This window comes from Staurois parvus, unplaced genomic scaffold (assembly GCF_062004578.1).
Source record: "Staurois parvus isolate SC_StPar_1 unplaced genomic scaffold, SC_StPar_1.0 ptg001253l, whole genome shotgun sequence".
Lineage (NCBI taxonomy): Eukaryota > Metazoa > Chordata > Amphibia > Anura > Ranidae > Staurois > Staurois parvus.
In genome coordinates, this window is record NW_028319049.1 from 53,396 (window position 1) to 63,932 (window position 10,537).

General features: G+C 46.9%; 1 long non-coding RNA gene across 1 annotated transcript; it reads left to right on the forward strand.

Annotated features, from left to right (window-relative positions):
* The first annotated feature begins 612 nt into the window (after positions 1 to 612).
* On the forward strand, positions 613 to 8,684 carry LOC149437803 (uncharacterized). The gene is made up of 2 exons (XR_016308001.1): positions 613 to 1,972; positions 5,248 to 8,684. It is a non-coding gene; the product is annotated as an uncharacterized LOC149437803 (long non-coding RNA).
* The last annotated feature ends 1,853 nt before the right edge of the window (positions 8,685 to 10,537 follow it).

Sequence of the window (10,537 nt, forward strand, 5' to 3'; positions counted from 1 at the left end):
TTAGAGTGGTGGGTGAGGGATTCATGGAAGGAGGAGGGTGATATGGGTGGATTTGGGGAAGAAGGGGTGGTATTACGAGGGATTCAGGGGACAGGGGGTGCTTTGGGGCATTCAGGAAAAGGGGGGGGGGTAATATGGAGGACCCAGGGAAGATGGGGGTTAGTATGATGAATTCAGGAAAGAAGATGTTAAGGGAAGACGTGGGGGACTTAGGAACTGCGGGGGGTGGTATAGGGGCTTTAGGGATGAGAGAGGGTAGTGGGGTTGGGGGAAATTAGGAGAATGGGGAAGGGTGGTACAAGGGATTCAGAGATGGAAGAGGGGGTAGTATGGAGGGTATTCATGGAAGGAGGAGGGTGTTAAGGGGAATTCAGGGACGGTGGGGGGGGGGGGGGGTGGTATAGGGGCTTTAGGGATGAGAGGGGGTTGGGGGAGGATTAGGAGAATGGGGAAGGGTGGTACAAGGGATTCAGAGATGGAAGAGGGGGTGGTATGGAGGGTTTTCATGGAAGGAGGAGGGTGTTAAGGGGATTCAGGGACGGAGGGGGAGCATATAGCAGGATTCAGGTCACAGCTTGTAATAATCTGTGAGTGCGGAGAGACAGGAATAGAAGCGGCTCCATCAGACGCCACTAAATATAGATCTGCAGTGACGGCAGAGAACGTCTCAGAGCCTTCACACACTTTCTCCGAATTGCTGTACTACATGTCACACAGCTACAACACAACACCTTCTACATATTACAGCCTCACTCCAGGGCCACTGGGGACCAGCTATAACACACAACCCCAATACATATTACAGCCCTCTATCCACGGTCCTGAGAACAGCTATAACACATCATCACCATGAACATATTAATGTCCTCCGTCCATGGCCTCTGGGGGCCAGATAAAACACACCACCCTGTACATGTTACAGCCTCACTCCAAAGGTCCTGGGAACCAGCTGTAACACACCATCAGGTACATATTACAGCTACAACCGAGGGCCCCTGGGGGCCAGCTATAATACATCACCCGATATAACAGCCCTCTGCAGGAGGCCCTTGGAAGCCAGCTATACCACACCACATTGTACATAGTACAGCCTCACTCCAGGGCCTCTGGAGCCCAGATATAATACACCACACTGTGCATATTACAGCCTCACTCTATGGCCCCTGGTGGGCAGCTATAACACACCACCAGGTATATATTACAGCCCTCACTCTAGGGCCCGTAGGACAAGTGTTTGGGAGGTTTGAGAGCTCCCCATGCAGGGGGTACCTTTCCATAGGTGAAACAATTGTTGCCAGATCTTCTTTGTGTGGCTGGTCCAAGATTTCCAGAAAGATCAGAAATGAACAACACAGCAATCCCCACAGTGACCAGCACATATGCTTTTTCCAGATGAGTGTGCACGCTCAGATCTTCAATGTGAACCATTGGAGAAGAGCAACAGGTCCACTTTAATGGTGGCCCTGATGATCCCAGCCATCGGGGGCAGGGAAAATAGCCACAATCAGGCATCAGAGATTGAGAAGAATTTGGGAGTCATAATGAACAACATTCCACTCTCATTTTCCCCAAAATTTGCAAGTCAGTACCAAAATCTACTGGATTGACATCTCAGGTCTATGCTTAAAGTGGTTGTAAACATCAGACATGAAATATGTACAAAGCATATCCCTCTATAGTATGTATTTGTCTCAATTAAGTGCACTTAGTGTCATGTATGTCTGCTTCTTCGTTCCTCTGCTATCTGTAGGAGTCACTTCTGACAAGTTTTCCTGACACCAAGAGAAAAATGGTGACGGGAGGGATCTCCAGCAGATTGACAGGCTCAACTCTGTTCCTGTGATTTGTGTGAAGGAGGGTGTGTCCTTTCCCTCCAATCAGCTCTCTTCATTGAGCTCTGCAGAATGTAAATTCAGCTGTTCGTCCCCTCTCAACACTTTGAAGGGATGAAGAGAATACTACAGATAAACAGGTACAACTTATGTAGGAGGATTTGTTTCATATTTGTGTATCACCTGAGGCCAGTCACTTCACAAACGGTAGACAAAGTTAGAAAGGTTGCATTAGCATCGTAAAACCTTACTGAGCAGGTCTTTAAAATATTCCTAATGAGACCCTGTTATAAATGGCTATGTCATAAACAGTCTGGAGAAAGGTCTGAAGACAACACATCTGTCAAATGGGGGGTTGTGACCTATATTAACTTACAGCTGAATTTAAACAAATACGAGAGTACGGCTCAAAGCCCCAATATTTTCAATCCGGTGATTCCCACACACTGACAAGTGCAGCTCCAAAGGGTCCCGCACCGTCCAATTTGATAAACAACAAGCAGAAGATAGGAGAACCCATTGAAGGGACGGCACAGGTGAGTACAGCGCTGGATCACAGGACAGGTAAGTGTGTTTTTGTAGCTGCTGACTTTTAATAAACACAAAACTGACTGGAACTCAACTTTAAGTACAATGCTTTGTGAATGTATCCCGCCCCTTCCTTGTTTTTATCCCATTTTACCCACAGTGAAGCATGGTGGTGGTGGTTGCAGCATTATGCTGTGGTCAGGAATGAAGAAAATATGGATGGTGCTAAAAACAAAGCAATCCTTGAAGAAAACCAGTTTTAGTCTGCCAGAGATTTGAGACTGGGACACATTCCAGCAGGACCATCGCTCTAAGATTAAAATGGAGTAGTTTAAAGGGAAACATTTTCAGTATATGTCCTGGAAATGCCAGGACCTCAGTCCAATTGAGAATCTACGGCATGACTTGAAGGTTGCTGCACACCAACGCAACCCATCTAACCTAAAGGGGGAGGTATATTCTTTTGCACGCTCAAGATTTCTGTTTTTTTTTCTCTTGTCCTAATTATTGTTTGTGTCATGCTAAAATAATAACTGTGCCTCAGTGGAGAGCTAATGTCATGCAAACTCTGTTACATTCCTATCTGGATGTGCCAGCGGGTGATACATTTTTTTAAAGGTCAAAGTTGCAACAGGAGATGCTCTTGCAGTTAAAGATGAAACATTGGCAACTACCATGTGTAAAAGGTTAACAAGGGCTATCACTCTGTCTGCTGATGCTTAGATTGTTGTCCTATGAACTGGAAAATCTCTGCACAGGATAAGACTAAAAGCATAATTGTCACAGGTACATACAAGTTTCCAGCTCATATTTATCATGTGGTTGGTTTCACAAGTAGGAAATACAATTCTTCCAATATGGGTGCTAAAAGCAGTTCCAATCATCCAAGTTCTGATGTCACAATGCACTTCAGTGGAAGTTCCTCTTCCATTAAAGTATAACGAAAGGCATGTATTTTAGTTCTGAACAGATCAGAGATGTATTAGAAAACCTATTAGGTTTTTATTGCTGTCTGTGCCTCCATTAGGGAGATTCATCCTCTCTATCTGTCCTGTTTACCATTATCATTGAAAGTGAAAGTAAAAGAAAATCCAAATTTTTGGGTTGTCTCCAGAATAGTAATAGAGGAGAAATCTTCCAATAGCCCAAGTTTACACAGGAGCGGTGTGGGAAACCTTCCTGCATTGATTCCCATGCTGAGCAAAGAGTGGGAGAGAACGGCGCGTGGGGATCTATACCTTGGTGGCAGATGAAGGCAGCTCTCAGTTGTAGGAGAGGAAGGCTTTCTCTCTTCTCCTTGCAGGGATAACAGTTCGGGCTAGTGGGTTTTTGATTGGTCAGCACTGTCACATGGACGGTGCTGAGCAATCAGAAGCTGTCTAGCCTGTACTGTCATCCCTGCAAGGAGAGGAGAGAAAGCTGCTTCACAGGTCTGGGAATTTGAAATCCCCACGTCTTTTTCTCCTTCCCTACAGCTGAGCGCCTGTCACCAAGATATACATCCCCACATGCCATTCACTCCCACTCTTTGCTCAGCATGGGATCAATGCAGGGAGGTTTCCCTCACCACTCCTGTGTGAACCCAGGCTTGTCATAGCCCGACTTCACACAGGAGCGGTGCGGGAAACCTCCTTGCATCTATCCCATGCTGAGCAAAGAGTGGGAGAGAACGGTGTGTGGTGATCTATACCTTGGTGGCAGATGGAGGCAGCTCTCAGCTGTAGGAGAGGAAGGCTTTCTCTCTTCTCCTTGCAGGGATAACAGTTCAGGCTAGTGGGCTTTTGATTGGTCAGCACTGTCACATGGATGGTGGTGAGCAATCAGAAGCTGACTAGCCTATACTGTCATCCCTGCAAGGAGAGAAGAGAAAGCTGCTTCACAGGTCTGGGGATTTGAAATCCCGACGTCTTTTTCTCCTCCCCTACAGCTGCGCGCCTGTCACCAAGGTATACATCCCCACATGCCATTCTCTCGCACTCTTTGCTCAGCATGGGATCAATGCAGGGAGGTTTCCCTCACCACTCCTGTGTGAACCGAGGCTTGTCATAGCCCGACTTCACACAGGAGCGGTGTGGGAAACCTCCTTGCATCTATCCCATGCTGAGCAAAGAGTGGGAGAGAACGGTGTGTGGTGATCTATACCTTGGTGGCAGATGGAGGCAGCTCTCAGCTGTAGGAGAGGAAGGCTTTCTCTCTTCTCCTTGCAGGGATAACAGTTCGGGCTAGTGGGCTTTTGATTGGTCAGCACTGTCACATGGACGGTGGTGAGCAATCAGAAGCTATCTAGCCTGTACTGTCATCCCTGCAAGGAGAGGAGAGAAAGCTGCTTCACAGGTCTGGGGATTTGAAATCCCCACGTCTTTTTCTCCTCCCCTACAGCTGAGCGCTGTCACCAAGGTATACATCCCCACATGCCATTCTCTCCCAATCGCAGCATGGGATTGATGCAGGAAGGTTTCCCGCACCGCTCCTGTGTGAACTCGGAGCTATGACAAGCCTCCCTTCGCACAAGAGCAGTGGGGAAACCACATGCGATTTGGACAGGAATAGCATTCCTGTTCAAATCGCATGCTAATCTTTGCAGCGCAATTTCCATCCATACATTTTGTATGGATGCAAAGTTTTGATACTCAGTATAGGCAAGTACCTGACCGAAGGTATTGGTATTCGTTCTCGACAATGAAAAAAACGATATCGGTGCATCTCTATGACAAACCTACGTGCACACAATATCGGTTTCCAGTATTGGAAGCATTTTCAGGAGTATGAGTACTGCTGATAATACTCAGCTTTGGCACTGATGCCAATATTAGTGTATCCCTACTTGGAAATAAATGTCTCCAGCTTCTTGTCTCCCCATTCTGCTTACTTTTCCTTCTTATTACAGTGAATGATCAATCACCGCCACCTACAGGAAAGCTTTGGTAATAACAACTGCTTCATGACCTGAATACAGAGACCAGTCATTGGATGAAAGAAAACCAGCACTGCAAACACATCCTTCTCAGTATCTTCTTATATTGCTATGCAGTTCCAGACTGCCAGATAGGTAGACTACAGGGGCGGACTGACCATTTTGAAACTCGGGCACTGCCCGGGGTCAGTAGGGGGCCCCATGAGATGCCCCTGGTACCTTTTTCATAGGCTTTTTTGAGTTTGGGCAAGGACACAGGGGCCCCATGAGTTGTCAGTCCACCCCTGGTAGACTAGGCACCAGCCCACGGGCCCCAGGCTGTTTTAGGGGGTCCTGCAACAAAGGATCAAAACAATATTGATTTGATCTTGAAAGAAAATACCAAAGAAGTTTCCTTAAATTGCTTACAAAAGACAGAAAAAAAAGAATCAACTCAAAGAAATGAAAACTTTACTTTAACCACTTGCCCTCCATAGGATTTACCCCCCCCCCCCCTTCCTGACCAGGCCATTTTTTTGCGATACAGCGCTGACAATTGCGCGGTCATGCAATGCTGCATTCAAATGAATTTTATATCCTTTTTTTCCCACGAATAGAGCTTTCTTTCAGTGGCATGTGATCGTCCCTGAGTTTTTCATTTTTTGCTCTATAAATAAAAAAAAAAAAGACAATTCTGAGAAAAAAATATATTTTTGACTTTTTGCTATTAAACAAGTCCAGTAAAAAAATGTTAAAAATCCAATTTCCTCATAAATTTAGGCCAAAATGTATTCTGCTCCATGTCTTTGCTAAGAAAAATTCCCAATACGTGTAAATTAATTGGTTTACATTAAAGTTATAGCGTCTACAAATGGCGGTTTATATACTGGAATTTTTGTTCTTTTTACTAGTAATGGCGGTGATCAGCGACTTATAGCAGGACTGTGGCGGGCATTCTGTCACGGGGGGGACTGACTTGGTGTCACTGACATCCCCAGTGACACCAATACAGTGATCAGTGCTAATAAAAAGCACTGACACTGTACTAATGGCACTGGGCACTGTAAGCACACTGCTTTGTATGGCTCTGCTATGCAGAGCCATACAAAGCAGTGTGCAGGACTTGACAGGGGAGAGATCTGTATTGTTTACATACAGGTCTCTCTCCCGTCGGAGATAATTGTCGATCACTGGGTGCCGGCAAGTAATTTTCAGCCAGGACCTGGTGATTTACAGTGGCACAGGTAGGGTGCGCGCCCCCTACCCGCAACTGCAAAATCACGTGTATATATACGTGATTTTGTGCACCCGTGCCACCCTGTAGCAGTATTTCTGCTATAGGGCAGTGTGGAACCGGTTAAAGACTAGAGAAAATACTGTATTAATGTAATGTACCCAATAACTTAATGTACTGTGACAGTACAAGGTTCTGTCACTGTATAAGGCTAGGTTCACATCTGTGCGGGTGGTGCCACTGCAGATCCGCACAAAAATCCGTCAGCCGCACCACCTACACAGAAGAATGCGGACCCGTGGGCAGGTGTCATTAATTCTTATGGCACGCCGCCCGCACTGGAATTCGCAACCGCACTGAGAATCGAGGTTCCTGTGTGGGCTGCGGTTTCCAAAGAAGTGCAGGAACTTTTTCCCTACGTGTCCCAGGGGCACAAGAGTCCAGTCCTGTCACGATCGCACGGTCGTCGCCACCAACATGCGACAATCGCACGACCACGACTAACAGTAATACGTCCCGCCCGCGGCGTCAGACCCCCGACCTTCTCACCAAACTTGTGACCGAAGGACCGACCGATCTAAAACCGCGGTGTAACGTGCGTAACAAGGCCCCACCCAGCTGCACCCTGCACAGCTATTGTCCAGCTAATGGGCTACAATCGGTGCCTGCAGCCTGAATGCGCTTGTTACTGGGTCGGGTTAATTACGCAACTAACCCTCTACTGCCACCACCACTTTTGTCGGAGACTGGGAAACTCCCGTTATCAAATATACACTATAATGATTGAAAAGTCGCCTGTCCAATACGGTCACCTCAGGCCGATTGGGCAGAGGATTAAACAAACACAGTAGCGTCTCTTCAAAGGCAGGAATTCGTGAATTGCAAGTAAGCTCTTAGAAACAGTTTAACACTTTCAGAAAGAAAGATTTATTACTAAAAGAGTCAAACAGGTGCAATACAATATTTACAAAGAGATGTCACGAAAATATATATGTATATAAAGATACAGCAAAGAGATATTAGGAAGAAAGTTACAGGGTTAAGTTACTTGCCCATATGCCTTGGTTTGCAGATCCAAGTTGCAGAGCAGGATGATTCTTTGATCTCCTCTGTTACGATGTTCAGCTGTTAAAAACTCAACTTTCAGGCTTGCAGCCTGTCCTTTTTAAAAATCCCTCTGAAAGGGGGGTTGCTCTCACTACGCTGTGTTGGGAGGGGTCAGGGGAACTCTGAATTAAACTACCAGCTTCATACTCCATGATATGATACATACAGTTGACCTGAGGAATGTTCAATTACTACTGGTCAGTTTTATGATGTGGGGGCTTACACAGTTTTGGGTCAGTGCTTCCCAATTCTCTGAGAAATGCTGGCCTTATCAGAACGTAGGTGAGAAAGGTTACATTTTCCCCAGACTGCTGGCACCAAACCAGGGATGCCTTCACCTGTGTTGACCCCCCCACTATCTGTCACTCAGAAGATAACATTTGCCTCTCAGGAAGGGAGGGGGGTAGGGAATGAGGGCTGAGAATTACTTCCACTAAAAGAAAAAGGGGAACTTTGTGTCTAACTCTGATGAGCTAGTTTGCTACAGTGCCCACACAAAGTCCTGAGTGCAGGACTAGGGAGCAGATGTTCTGAGTGGAGAAAACTGCTTTTTGCAGCTTTCTCCATGTTCTGGTAGCCCTGGATGGGGCTCCCTAGTTTGGAGATTACATAGTGCCTTGGGCGGGACAGAATCTCCAACCCAGTGTCCAGGTTTTGTGGAGGAACAGCAGGTGTATGCCCAGGTGCACACAACCCTTATAGTGGAGGTTTAGGAATACCTCGGGCTCCACCGAAAAGAGACAGAAGGTCTCCTGCAGGAGTCAGAGAGGCTGCAGGTGGCAGCCGGAGTATGAAGGTCTGCAAGAGACAGTTAACGGCCCGAGGAGCTGTGTGCATCTGAGTTTATGGCCTGAGGACTTGGCCAGAGGAGTTGTGTGCAGCTCTAAGCTGTGTGCCTAAAAGAGCTGGGGGTCAGAAGGACCAGTAACTATAGCAGCAGTGCTGCTGATGAGTAGCCAGGTGGGCTAGCATTTTCATTTGGATTGTGTATTTTTTGCTGTAGAAGAACCCCTGCGTGGGAAACATTGTGTTTTGGATTTTTCTTTTTTTTTTCTTTTAATAAAAGTGGGCTACCAAGGCCTGAAAAATAGTTCCTGACTGGCGTGAACTCACTTGCAAACGCATCTACCACTGAGCTAGACATCCCCAAATATTACAGTACATAAACCACAGACATCAGCTTCACATGAAAATTTGTCTCTTAAAAGTTCATCTTCTTTCAGCTGTCAGTTTGTTAAGAAATGTTGGAGCAACATACGTATGTGTAATGTACAGTAGTGATGGTCATCTCTATCTAGCGGCCGGCGCGCACACTACTTAGTCCAATGTTATCTGACTAGAGCATGTTCATGAGAAACCTCCAGAAATGAAGCATTCTATGAGTTAGTGTGACCAGGGGCGGACTGACAACTCATGGGGCCCCCGGGCAATAGGGGATCATGGGGCCCTGTGTCCTTGCCCAAACTCAAAAAGCCTATGAAAAAGGTACCAGGGGCATTCATGGGGCCCCCTACTGACCCCGGGCCCTCAGGCAGTGCCCGAGTTTCCAAATGGTCAGTCCGCCCCTGAGTGTGACACAAGTTTCTGCTGACTCCAGATCCCAATAGAATATTGGGTTGGTAAAATTAAAAACGTAGGAGATAATTTGCAAGGGGGACCCCAAGGTTTCAACTGCCTAGGGGTCTCCACAGAGTTTAATCCATGACTGGTGCTATGGACACTACTACAAAGGGCCACTTCTCCTCTCCTGTGTGCCGGGTGTAATTCTTGGTTATCTGTTCTTATTCTGTATGTATGGACTCTGCACAGTTCCACTTCTCCTGTCCTGGATGCCGAGTGTAATTCTCGGTATCTGTTCCTATTCTGTATGTATGGACTCTGCACAGTCCAACTTCTTTTGCTATTTATGCTGGGTGAGTGTAATGATGGCATCCTCCTGTTCCTCTCCTGGAAGGATCAGAGGCGTCTATTGTGTATTCCGGGAAGAGGCTGTATGAGGTGACACTGATGACCTCATTGCACTAAGGTCCTCCATTGTTCTCCATTTAGATGGATGGCAGGGAAGGCGGCTGGGCTGATGTCCCACATTCCTAGCACCTCCCACTCTGCAGACTGATGAACAATGAGATTCTTCTACTGGTCAGTCTGGGTTCTGTAGTCATGTGACCTCATCATTCTGACCTCCTTTCCCGGGAATGTTGTACAGCAGTCTGTAGAGTTTATATATAAAACTGTACAGCACTAGATGCACCAACGCCTATTCTCTCCCTGTTTGTAAATGTCCCTGATGTCAGAACACCAGACAAAGATTGGGCCTCTCACTTGATTAATGAGTCACACTTAGCTTGGACGGATCTGAGAATACAAAGTAAATAAGTCTGAGGGCCTTCCAACTATGACTGGGTTTGCACTTATTAGTGGAGATCAGGGCTGCTGTTAGAAACTACGGGCCCCATATAGCATACCTGGCAGGGCCACTCCACCAAAAAAAAAAAAAGAGGGCTTCAATTCTGAATGAACACAGTGAGTAATTGATACCGATCACTCATTGTGTTCATTCAGGACAGGAAGGGCTGGTAAATGTGTCATAATTAGGAGACTCTTTGTCCACTCTCCATCCTGAAGGATCCTATTGTGTGCTTGCAGATGCTGGTGGAGAAGAGGGGAGCCAGAAGCACTTTGGGGTGGGGGCACACAGGGGGGCCTGGGCAGCAGGGGGAAACGTATAGTGCACAGGGAGGGTGATGGGTGCGGTGGGGGCAATTACTGGAACTAACCCCCTGTATGGCTCTCTCTACTGCAGCTGAAAGCCAACGGGAGGAAGAGGAGAAGAAGCCAACCTCTCTGTCCACCTCTGATTCAACCAGCTGCCTGGGTCCCCCTGCTGGGATGGGCCCCATACCCCTTATCCACGGCTCTGATTGAGATAACGACTACTATTCT